Raw genomic sequence first — 12,453 nt, forward strand, 5'->3', positions numbered from 1 at the left:
CCATAATCTTGTAAATAACTCTCTTATTTCTTGTTTCCTTTTCTTAGTTAATTTTATTACAAGATTGGCTACAAGCATTGTGTTTGATGTAAAATCTAGGGTATCAATTGATCAGGGGTAAGTGACTGGTCCTTTGGGACTAGGAGTAACTTAAATGTTGTTGTGATTTTTGGTATAAAGGACCATCTACCACAAAGGCAAGTTTGCCTGGGCAGCAAGATAGGCCAGAGTACACAAGGGGATTGTCTGTGACTCCATGTTTAGGCTGTTGTAGTGCTTTAGGAGTTCACACTAGATACTTGGCTGGTGAAATCGAAGTATAGAACTCACAATCAGATTGGGGTTTGTGCCCTGGTTTGTAACAGTCTGCTCTGAGGTTGGCACTCACTTCAGACAACTTGACAGTGGTTAGAAAGTGTATGCCTGTAAAGGCATTCGGCCTTCTTGCATCTAAGCTTGCACTTGAATGTTGAGTAGTAGCTAATAAATGGATGAGCATTTGGCTGCACAAATTAGGGTGTACACAAATACTAGTCAGTAGACTAGTTGTGCCCACATTTGAAAATCTATGTCACTCCTATCTTGTGAATTGTAAAGTTTAGCATGATAGTGACATCATCATCCAAACAACCTGTTTGACAGTAGAGACCCTCTTTGTGTATGTTGCTATTTAATCAATTCAAATTATGCTAAAATGAGCAAAATTTCACATAAAACATCTACTGTTTGAACCCCTCCCCTCATTTACTTGCCGTAAATACATTTCTAAATCACCACCTGGGTGGAATATGCACAGCCATCACACACTTGGGTACAGAGTTTTAGTCTGGAAAGAAACATGTTTGCATAATCAAGTATAAAGTTTAATCCTAAATGTTAAACATGGTATCCCCTTTGACAGCCAGAGGATGTGATTGGTAGAAAATCTATATTGATTTTTATGACACATGATTTGACTCACATCCCTACTGATCTCAGCGGTTCCCAATCAAGATTAACTCTCTGTCTCTAAGCCTTGGTCTACACTAGGAGCTGAGGTCGAATTTAGCAGCGTTAAATGGATTTAACTCTGCACCCGTCCACACGACGAAGTCCCCCCCCCCTTTTTTTTTTTTTACTTAAAGGGCTCTTAAAATCGATTTCCTTACTCCACCCCTGACAAAGGGATTAGTGCTGAAATCGGCCTTGCTGGGTCAAATTTGGGGTACTGTGGACACAATTAGACGGTATTGGCCTCCCTGAGCTATCCGAGAGTGCTCCACTGTGACCGCTCTGGACAGCACTCTCAACTCAGATGCACTGGCCAGGTAGACAGGAAAAGGCCTGCGAACTTTTGAATTTCAATTTCCTGTTTGGCCAGCGTGGCAAGCTGCAGGTGACCATGCAGAGCTCATCAGCAGAGGTGACCATGATGGAGTCCCAGAATGGCAAAAGAGCTCCAGCATGGACCGAACTGGAGGTACGGGATCTGATTGCTGAATGGGGAGAGGAATCCGTGCTATCAGAACTCTGTTCCAGTTTTTGAAATGCCAAAACATTTGTCAAAATCTCCCAAGGCATGAAGGACAGAGGCTATAACAGGGATCTGAAGCAGTGCCGCGTGAAACTTAAGGAGCTGAGGCAAGCCTACCAGAAAACCAGAAGGGCGAACGGCCGCTCCGGGTCAGAGCCTCAAACATGCCGCTTCTATGATGAGCTGCATGCCATTTTAGGGGGTTCAGCCACCACTACCCCCGCTGTGTTGTTTGACTTCTTCAATGGAGATGGAGGCAACACGGAAGCAGGTTTTGGGGACGAGGAAGATGATGATGAAGAAGTTGTAGATAGCTCACAGCAAGCAAGCGGAGAAACCGGTTTTCCCGACAGCCAGGAATTGTTTCTCACCCTGGACCTGGAGCCAGTACCCCCCGAACCCACTCAAGGCTGCCTCCCGGACCCGCCAGGCAGAGAAGGGACCTCTCGTGAGTGTACCTTTTAAAATACTATACATGATTTAAAAGCAAGCATGTTTAATGATTAATTTGCCCTGGCATTCGCGGCTCTCCTGGATGTACTCCCAAAGCCTTTGCAAAAGGTTTCTGGGGAGGGCAGCCTTTTTCCGTCCACCATGGTAGGACACTTTACCACTCCAGGCCAGTAGCACATACTCGGGAATCATTGTAGAACAAAGCATTGCAGTGTATGTTTGCTGGCATTCAAACAACATCCGTTCTTTATCTCTCTGTGTTATCCTCAGGAGAGTGATATCATTCATGGCCACCTGGTTGAAATAGGGTGCTTTTCTTAAGGGGACATTCAGAGGTGCCTGTTCCTGCTGGGCTGTTTGCCTGTAGCTGAACAGAAATGTTCCCTGCTGTTAGCCATGGGGAGGGGTGAGGCAAAATGCGACCTTGGAACGAAAGCACATGTGCTTTGTATGTAATGTTAACAGCAAGGTTTACCATGAAAGAGTGTATCCATTGTTCTATAAAATGTGTCTTTTTAAATACCACTGTCCCTTTTTTTTTCTCCACCAGCTGCATGTGTTTCAATGATCACAGGATCTTCTCCTTCCCAGAGGCTAGTGAAGATTAGAAGGAGAAAAAAACGCACTCGCGATGAAATGTTCTCTGAGCTCATGCTGTCCTCCCACACTGACAGAGCACAGACGAATGCGTGGAGGCAGACAATGTCAGAGTGCAGGAAAGCACAAAATGACCGGGAGGAGAGGTGGTGGGCTGAAGAGAGGGCTAAAGCTGAAAGGTGGCGGCAGTGTGATGAGAGGAGGCAGGATTCAATGCTGAGGCTGCTGGAGGATCAAACCAATATGCTCCAGCATATGGTTGAGCTGCAGGAAAGGCAGCAGGAGCACAGACCGCCGCTACAGCCCCTGTGTAACCAACCGCCCTCCTCCCCAAGTTCCACAGCCTCTGCACCCAGACGCCCAAGAATGCGGTGGGGGGTGTCTGGCCACCCAGCCACTCCACCCCAGAGGATTGCCCAAGCAACAGAAGGCTGGCATTCAATAAGTTTTAAAATTCTAAACTTTTAAAGTGCTGTGTGGCCTTGTCCTTCCCTCCCCCACCATCCCTCCTGGCTACCTTGGTAGTTAGCCCCCTATTTGTGTGATGAATTAATAAAGAATGCATGAATGTGAAGCAACAATGACTTTATTGCCTCTGCAAGCGGTGATCGAAGGGAGGAGGGGAGGGTGGTTAGCTTCCAGGGAAGTAGAGTGAACCAAGGGGTGGGGGCTTTCATCAAGGAGAAACAAACAGAACTTTCACATCTAGCCTGGCCAGTCATGAAACTGGTTTTCAAAGCTTCTCTGATGCACACCACGCCCTCCTGTGCTCTTTGAACCGCCCTGGTGTTTGGCTGCGCGTAACCAGCAGCCAGGCAATTTGCCTCAACCTCCCACCCTGCCATAAATGTCTCCCCCTTACTCTCACAGATATTGTGGAGCGCACAGCAAGCAGTAATAACAGTGGGAATATTGGTTTCACTGAGGTCATCACAGCAGCCCCCACAGTAGATTTGCCCACTCCAAATTGATTCCCGACTGACCGGTAGCTATCTGGCATTGCAAGCTTCCACAGGGCTATTGCCATTCGCTTCTCAATGGTGAGGGCTGCTCTCATTTTGGTATTCTTGCGCCTCAGAGCAGGGGAAAGCAAGTCACAAAGTTCCATGAATGAGCCCTTACACATGCGAAAGTTTTGCAGCCACTGGGAATCGTCCCAGACCTGCAATACTATGCGGTCCCACCAGTCTGTGCTTGTTTCCCAAGCCCAGAATCGGTGTTCCACAGCATGAACCTGCCCCATTAGCACCATGATGCCCACATTGCCAGGGCCTGTGTTTTGAGAGAAGTCTGTGTCCATGTCCTCATCACTCTTGTCACCGTGCTGACGTCGCCTCCTCGCCCGGTTTCGCTTTGCCAGGTTCTGGTGCTGCATATACTGCTGGATAATGCGTGTGGTGTATAATGTGCCCCTAATTGCCAAAGTGATCTGAGCGGGCTCCATGCTTGCCGTGGTATGGCATCTGCACAGGAAAAAAGGCGCGGAACGATTGTCTGCCGTTGCTCTGATGGAGGGAGGGGTGACTTACAACATGTCTTACAGGGTTGGCTTACAAGGAATTAAAATCAACAAAGGGGGTGGCTTTGCGAGAAACAGAATGGCCCCCTCAAGGATAGAACTCAACTGGGTTTAGCAGGCCGTTGATTTCATGGAGGGAGGGAGGAGAAAATGAATACAAAACAAATATGGTCTATTTCTTGTTTTGATCCACTTCATCTATCTTTATACATCTTGCTGGCAGCAGGCTGAGCAGTACGACTGCCAGCCATCATTATCTCCTGGGTGCTCGGCAGAAGACGGTGCAGTATGACTGCTGGCCATCGTCTTCTCCTTGCTGCAGATTAAAAGACAGTGCACTGCCGGTAGGACTGAATCGCCATGAGATGAAACTTAAAAGGAAAATCACTTGGCTGAATCACTCCCATGTTTGCCCAGGCACCCCTGACCTCATCGAGGTCGGTTAAAAGAGGACCCTGGACTATGTCGACGACGGCTACCAGTCATACTGCACTGTCTGCTGCCAAAAGGCAATAAACGGTTGCTGTGTAGCAATGCAGTACCGCGTCTGCCAGCACCCAGGAGACATACGGTGATGGTTAGCTGAGCAGGCTCCATGCTTGCCGTGGTATGGCGTCTGCACAGATAACTCAAGAAAAAAGGCGCAAAACGATTGTCTGCCCCTGCTTTCATGGAGGGAGGGAGGGAACGGGGGACTGATGATCATAGAATCATAGAATATCAGGGTTGGAAGGGACCTCAGGAGGTCATCTAGTCCAACCCCCTGCTCAAAAGCAGGACCAATCCCCAATTAAATCATCCCAGCCAGGGCTTTGTCAAGCCTGACCTTAAAAACTTCTAAGGAAGGAGATTCCACCATTTCCTTAGGGAACGCATTCCAGTGTTTCACCACCCTCCTAGTGAAAAAGTTTTTCCTAATATCCAACCTAAACCTCCCCAACTGCAACTTGAGACCATTACTCCTTGTCCTGTCCTCTTCTACCACTGAGAATAGTCTAGAACCATCCTCTCTGGAACCACCTCGCAGGTAGTTGAAAGCAGCTATCAAATCCCCCCTCATTCTTCTCTTCTGCAGACTAAACAATCCCAGTTCCCTCAGCCTCTCCTCATAAGTCATGTGTTCCAGACCCCTAACCATTTTTGTTGCCCTTCACTGGACTCTTTCCAATTTATCCACATCCTTCTTGTAGTGTGGTGCCCAAAACTGGACACAGTACTCCAGATGAGGCCTCACCAATGTCGAATAGAGGGGGACGATCACGTCCCTGGATCTGCTCGCTATGCCCCTACTTATACATCCCAAAATGCCATTGGCCTTCTTGGCAACAAGGGCACACTGCTGACTCATATCCAGCTTCTCGTCCACTGTCACCTCTAGGTCCTTTTCCGCAGAGGATATGTACCCAGAACCACCTGCAACCATGTTTTAGCCCCATCAGGCACGGAGATTTCTAACCAGAATTCAAACTGTGGGATAGCATAGTGCAGTGCTCCAGAAGTCGATGGTTGCCTCGGTACTGTGGACAAACTCCGCCGACTACATGCACTTAGAGCATTTGTGTGGGGACACACACAATCGACTGTATAAAAACGCTTTCTACAAAACCAACTTCTATAAATTCGACCTAACTTCATAGTGTAGACATACCCTAAATCACTGAAATCCCAATTGCAGTCAATAAGATTAGATCAGATCAAAATATCCTTTGAAGTCAATGAGATGTGATCAGTCTCTATTTATTATTGAAGCCAATGGGGGATATTATAGGAGGTGAAGTCAATTGGACAGTATTCTACAAGTTTTCCCCCAATAAAACTTTTTTGTATCTTAATATCCAAAATATATTTGAATCTATATCCCAACATTCAAGTTCCTGTCTTCAGTAATCATTAGATCATCACTAATGCTTCCTTTGTTCAAAAAAGGTAAACTCCTGTTACTTTTCAGTAGCAGATTACACAAAAGAAACTTTACGGTATATATTACTCTCTCAAAGCAGTTTGCTCCATCTTGCAATCACTTAAAAATGTTATCTCATCTTCCTTCCTGCATGAATGTCTGAGATAATCAATGAAGTTCCTGTGTAGAGAATAAATTGAGCTGAATGGCTCCTCTTAAACTGTACAATCAAAGAGAGAGGGTTTTTTTGCGACTGATTTTGATATTCAGTTTAACTTTCTTCACCAAGCTGTCAGCTCGGTGAAAGTGAGGTCAGTATGACCATGCTCTTCTTAAAGGATCCTCTTCTGAACCATCCACTTGAGTATGTAATCTGCACAGAAACCTGGTGCCTGAACATCCATTGCCCTGCACCTTGTGTAGTCATTGCTCCAGTGTAGAGCGGGTGTAAAATGCTACCATATCACAATGATAATATTTAGCATCTATTTTGCACGGGTATAAACGACTTACACACGATGCAGGACTTCAAAAAATTGGGCCCCTGTTCTTTTGACATCTAAAATGCATACCTGCTCGTGTGTGTGTGTGTAAATCACTTTTCTATATAATAAGTGTAACACACAAAGAAATGGAAGCAATTTTACAATTCTGTAATCACTGATTCAGCTACCTGAAACTTTTGACTCAATCATCTGCAAAATTTAAGTGACAGGAAAAAGCACTAATCGAACTGCACCAAAGATGCTGGAGACCAAGGGATCTTGGTCTCACTTCATCCCTATGGTCCCCTCTTGTTCTAGCTTGGCCTCTCTTGAAAGAAATCACAGAAGTATGTTCTTGCTCCATAGATTGTAAGTTTCTGGGGGCAGAGACTGTCTTTTTGTTATGTGTTTGTAGAGTGAGCAGCACAGTGGAGCTGAGTCTTCTAGGCACTTACAACCAATCATGAAGAATCCATTTGTCTGTGTTGCCCCAGGACTCTCGGACACTTATTAATGGGAGCATATCGTTTTCAAGACCAGACAGGAGGTTCAGCCAAAACACAGAGCAGACAGGGAACTTTGTGGTAGATTTGCTTTTGTATGCTGGTAATAATTCCATTGGCACCAATGTCATTGATTATGTCTCTGTGTCTTGGATCTGAGAGGTTTTGTTGGTGCCTTTGATTCAACTATCCATAGACAAATCCTAGCTCTGGCCCCAAGATCCCCCCCTAAAAAAAGCTAATCCTGGTATAAAGTGTTATAATGTGAGAGATTAAGGATCTCAAAATAGGGAGTTTGTATCTGGGTAATATACATTGTATTGCTCTGTAATAGCTCTAGATCCTTGGTAGTACATTTTTTGTGCCAATATTATTCCAACAAGGCTGGCACTGGTTTATTCAGTTGTATCATTGATGTTCTGTGAGAAGGCCTAGATAATATATAGTAATTCATTGTGTAAATCAGCCTAGCAAATTTGTCCTGAAGTTTGCCAGAGAAAAATCTTCTTGTCCATCCTTTATAACTATGATTGACGATATTGGAAAAAAACTGGTGATAATTTACATATCTAATAAAAACAATAAATATTCAGCCCAGGTGAACAGAATTCTGCAAAGGTGAAGTTTAGAAATGAGACTCTTCATTATGGTCCGTATTATAAAGTGCTTTTCAATTGTCTTCTGAAGAGAAAAGCGAAACACAATCTGATAGCTTTAGGATTTTATCAATTACAATATAAAAATGTCTAAAAAGTGAAAAGGTGAATTTAAGCATATTTTCATTTACTCTGAATTACAGTTATATTCCAGGTTTGAAGATGGATCACTTTCCATCTAACACAGGAATGAATTAAAGTTGATACTACCTCCAGTTTTATAAGGGCTTGTCCACATGGTGCTTAAGTCCACACTAGAGGGATGTGAATCCTAGAGCTCACTAGCCTGTTGCACACTGACTGGCCCGTGTGGACCCTGCTGGCATGCACTAAAAGTTCTCTGGCGCACGTTAGCGTAGTCTCACTTCAAACAACAGTACATTAAAATGTACTAGGGAACTTTTAGTGAATACCAGTAGGGTCCACACAGGCCTGTTAGTGTGCAATACACTAGCGCACACTAGAATTTACACCCCTCTGTGTGGACTAAGGCACCATGTAGACAAGCCCTAAGTATCAAAGTAGCAAAATGTTACTATTTAGAGAATATATTTTGACAAGTCTAGGTTCACATTTATATCTTACAGATGTGCTGTGTTTTTTTAAAAAATGTTATCTAGAAGCTTTTAAAAATTTGTTAAAGATTAGTTTCTCCCTACACTTACAGTGTTGCCTAGAAATCTTTTGCTTCTTGCACTAATCTTTTGTTTTATTCCTTTCCTGTCCTGGATTTTGTTTAACACTCAGTGATGTTCATTTATAGTTTTGTTTTTTCCCTAGAAATTTACTCTAGAGTCAAGTTTAATTAAATGATTAATTGAATTACATAGCCACCATGGAAATGCTGGCATTCTGAAGCCAAATACTGGAAAGAAAGTGATCCACATTCTCTGCTTTGGCAGGCTTTCACTCAGCAGGCAGAAAGGGAGGAGGCTGTCAGGGAACCTGTTATGGCTTAGTGAGTCTCAGGGCAGATTTGCAGTATGCTGAGCCCCAGCATAGGTTGGTTACAGAAGCCTGAAGGCTGCTCTAATTTAAATAATGTTCACTAAAGGACTGGTGAGCATTGCTATAGCACATAATGCTCTGATCACACCAACCCTTCCCCAGTACGCCCCCTATGGCAGTGCTGATTGGGGCATTCTCATTTGGCCGGTTCCTGCTGCTTTCTGTTTGCTCTGTGGCACTGAGGCAGCACAAAGGGGGCGGGATGCAAGGGAGAATGTAGCTCTGTGGGTTGGAAGCATTCAGAAGAACTGGTTAACATTTTCTGTGTGAAGCACAATATTAGCCCTGAAATGTTATGGAATTCTAAGGCCTCTGCATAGGGCTTAGGGAGAGTTTGAGAAATCCACTTGGCAAGCCAGCTGATGGATTCTCTCTTATCACTGAGCTTCTGTGGCCTCATAATAATTGACCGGAGGTCTGTTAAGATAAGTCTTGTCCAATGATATTAGGTGGCAGTAGCTCTTTAACGGTATGTTCTTCCATCCCAGGCATGGTATGGTGTGGTATGTTTTAGATAATTGAAATGAAAGAAGGTGAATAACAGAATTGCTCATTTATATTATTTCTGAATTAGAGCCTGCAAGGTGTTAAGTAGCCTCAATTCTCCTGATGTTTAGCTTGCAGCGCTCAGATCCCTATAGCCTCACTTTCTGGAATCCTAAAGGCTCTAGAAGCATTTGGAAAGCTGAGGTTACAACGCCTGATGAGAACTATTATCCCTTTCATTAGGACAGGACTGCATGGTGACTGTTCCTGAAAAAACTACAATTCTGTTGTGTTTTTTTGGTCCTTACACAACAATAGCCATACAGACAAAACACATGGGCACAGTTGAGTCCCAAATAAACATTTGTCTAAATCTACCTAAACACCTAAGGTCTACCTACCTACATATTGCTGCTCTAGAAGCTTCTTAAAACACAGAGAGCACCACTAGTGGGCTCGCAAACTATTTAAAGGGATATTATCCTATTCCTGTGCACTCCCAGAATAAGGGAGTAATTTTGATTGTGTTTTTTACTTTCAGTATCTTCTCTTACATAGTGTCAAGATGGAGAGGGCATTTTGCTGATCTGGGTTATTGTCTGGGGGGCCTCACTTAGAAGAAAGTGTGAAGAAGAAGGGAACAAAGGAAATGGCGATGCTGGCATTGTTGGGTAAGAGCAAAGAAATTGTGGAGGGACACACTAACAAGAAAGGTCTGAGATATAAGTACAGCTTTGGACTTTTGGTTTTAGTCTATAAAAGACACCAATAAAAAAAAATGGAACTGTTGTTTGTCCAATGAGCACCAGAAATGGTCCCTTTTATCTAAGAGCTTATGTACGTGGAGCAGTATTGTGGGCTACAGAGATGTGATTTCTAATGTGTGCTGTGTTGCACATTAATTGGTCCATGTAGACCCTGCTGGGGTGCACTAACGGTTCTCTAGTGCACTTTAAGATCATGCTCTTTGAAACACTCAAATACACTGGGGAACATTATGAAGAGATGACTCATTACATTATATATTACTTCAATGAGAAAGTGAATGTGATGGGGGTGTTCACCCTACACTAGCCTGGAACGTGGTTAATGTGGCCCCGAGGAGTTACGTAACTTGATAGGCCACACCTGAGGGATGATGAGCATGATGCGCTTGATGAGCAAACACTAATTAAGGATGGAGCCCACCTGAGTGGGAGGAGGAGGGGCTAGTATAAAGCCAGGACATTTGCAACAGAAAGGGGCTGTAGTGTGGAAGCCTGCAGTCACTCTCTGGGCTTAGAAAAGGAAAGGAGGAGACCCGGGGAATAGTAGAAATCTTGCGATACTGACTCTGAATGAAGGTTTTACCCAGAAGGGTGACGGAACAGGAAAAAGCTCAGGGAAACAGCAGCAAGATTTGGCATGGTGCAGACCTGGGCCACTGATTCGAGGGTCCCTGTCCTGGAACCTGAAGAAGTGGGTATGCTCAGGTTCCCTTATCAGCCATGGGGGAAGTGACATTGCCTTGGATTGGAGGACTGCTGGGAATGATACCCAGTCAGCCAGTCCAGTGAGACTTTGATACCCTGGAAAGGGGAAGACCACATAGTGACCTGCCTGGAAGACTGAGGCATGAAACGAGAACACCCCAAGCCATGAAGAGGGAGCATCCTGACTCACAAAGATGAAGTCCTACAACTCCCAGAGCGTGAGAGGGGCCAGAGCATGAGCGAGAGACAGAAGAGGTTGTCAGACTGGGCGGAGCTGTTTCACAGAAGCAGCCTCAAGGAGGCATCCCAGCAGTGAGTAAAGAATCCTGTGACAGTGTCTGATATACATTACTGCTTTCTGCACATGCTAAGAGAGAGCCCCCCCCAAACCCCCTGATTTTTGGACATCTTATATAAAACTAAAAATAACCCACCCCAAAAATGAAACTAATAAACCCATGTTCTTCTGTAATGTGGACACTTCCCTATTTAAAAGTTAGGCTGACCCCATTGGCTCATTTCATGCAGTAAATTATTATGGCATATTATTGTACATGATCCTGAAGTGTCTTCTTAGAGCAGTGACACACAGACTGAGACTCAGGAGTTGCAAGTGTCTCTTTAATGTGTCTCCTGTGACTCTTTGCAGCACATGATATTAAAACACTGTGATTTAATTATTAACTAATCAGAACGCTTTTTACTCTGTTATTAACCAATTGTAGAATATTTGGTCAGTCATATTTTGTTGTGAGAATAATTATATATATCTCTGACACCCTCTTCTGTCTCTCGCTCACGCTATGGCCCCTCTCACACTCCAGGAATTGCAGTATGTATGTGTATATATACACAATATATATATATATATATATATATATATATTGTGTGAGTACTGCAACTCCTGGAGCATGAGAGAGGCCATAGCATGAGTGAGAGACAGAAGAGGGTGTCAGATATAGATAGATAGATAGATATAGTAAATGAAACAATGAATTCACAGTACTGTGGCTCTTTTGGGTAATGTTGATTGCTAATTTGGCTTCTGAACCACTGAGGTCTGAGTATCCCTGTCTTAGAGAGTTATACAGACAGAGTCCTAGTGAGTGGATCTGATGTGACAGTAGTGAGGAAGGTGCTGGGATGGTGAGAAAAAGAAAGACTGGAGGAATAGAGAGAGAGAGGAGTGATGGTGTTAGGGACAGGTGAAAGGAAGAGAAAAGGGTGCAGGAAATTATCACAGGGATGAAATTAAGAGGCAGGTAAATCCAATTATCAGCATGAAAACAGGTAGGAACATTAAAAGAAGTGGAAATAAAGTCAATTAGTGCTTGGAGTCCAGAGTTCTAGGGTGTCAGCTGGTGAATGGTGGCTAATTTGATATAGGCTAATTGCATCGTTTGCCTATTTGATTTGAGATCCATCTCCTGCTCCTTCCAGGGTAATCACTCCAAATAAGTGAATAGCTGGAACAGTTATGAGATCTGATGCAGTCATTGTTTTGCTTTAAACAGCTCTATCTACACAAGGTAAAACAGAAGAGGAAATGTCCCTGAGACAAGGTAAAATGTAGCTGTGATATGAAAGCCTTGGATATCAGAACAAGATGAATGGGCTAGACAGTGCCTTGTGTGTGTGTGTACGTGTACAAGGGTAATGAGGAAAGGGTATAAGGAGATTTCCTTCCCCTGTGTGCCATAAGCAGACAGCAGACGCAGTCCTGCTCCAGGGAGCACAAGGACAGCACCAGTTTCCTATTAACAGCTGTACAAGTTTCCATGAAGTGGACCAAGAGGGCAAAGGGTTATCCCACCTCCTCTGCACTGGCCAGTGGAACGAAGCTAAGATAGGAAGGGGAGAC

This window comes from Lepidochelys olivacea, assembly GCF_965140295.1.
Source record: "Lepidochelys olivacea isolate rLepOli2 genome assembly, chromosome: 6".
In the NCBI taxonomy this organism is placed as follows: domain Eukaryota; kingdom Metazoa; phylum Chordata; order Testudines; family Cheloniidae; genus Lepidochelys; species Lepidochelys olivacea.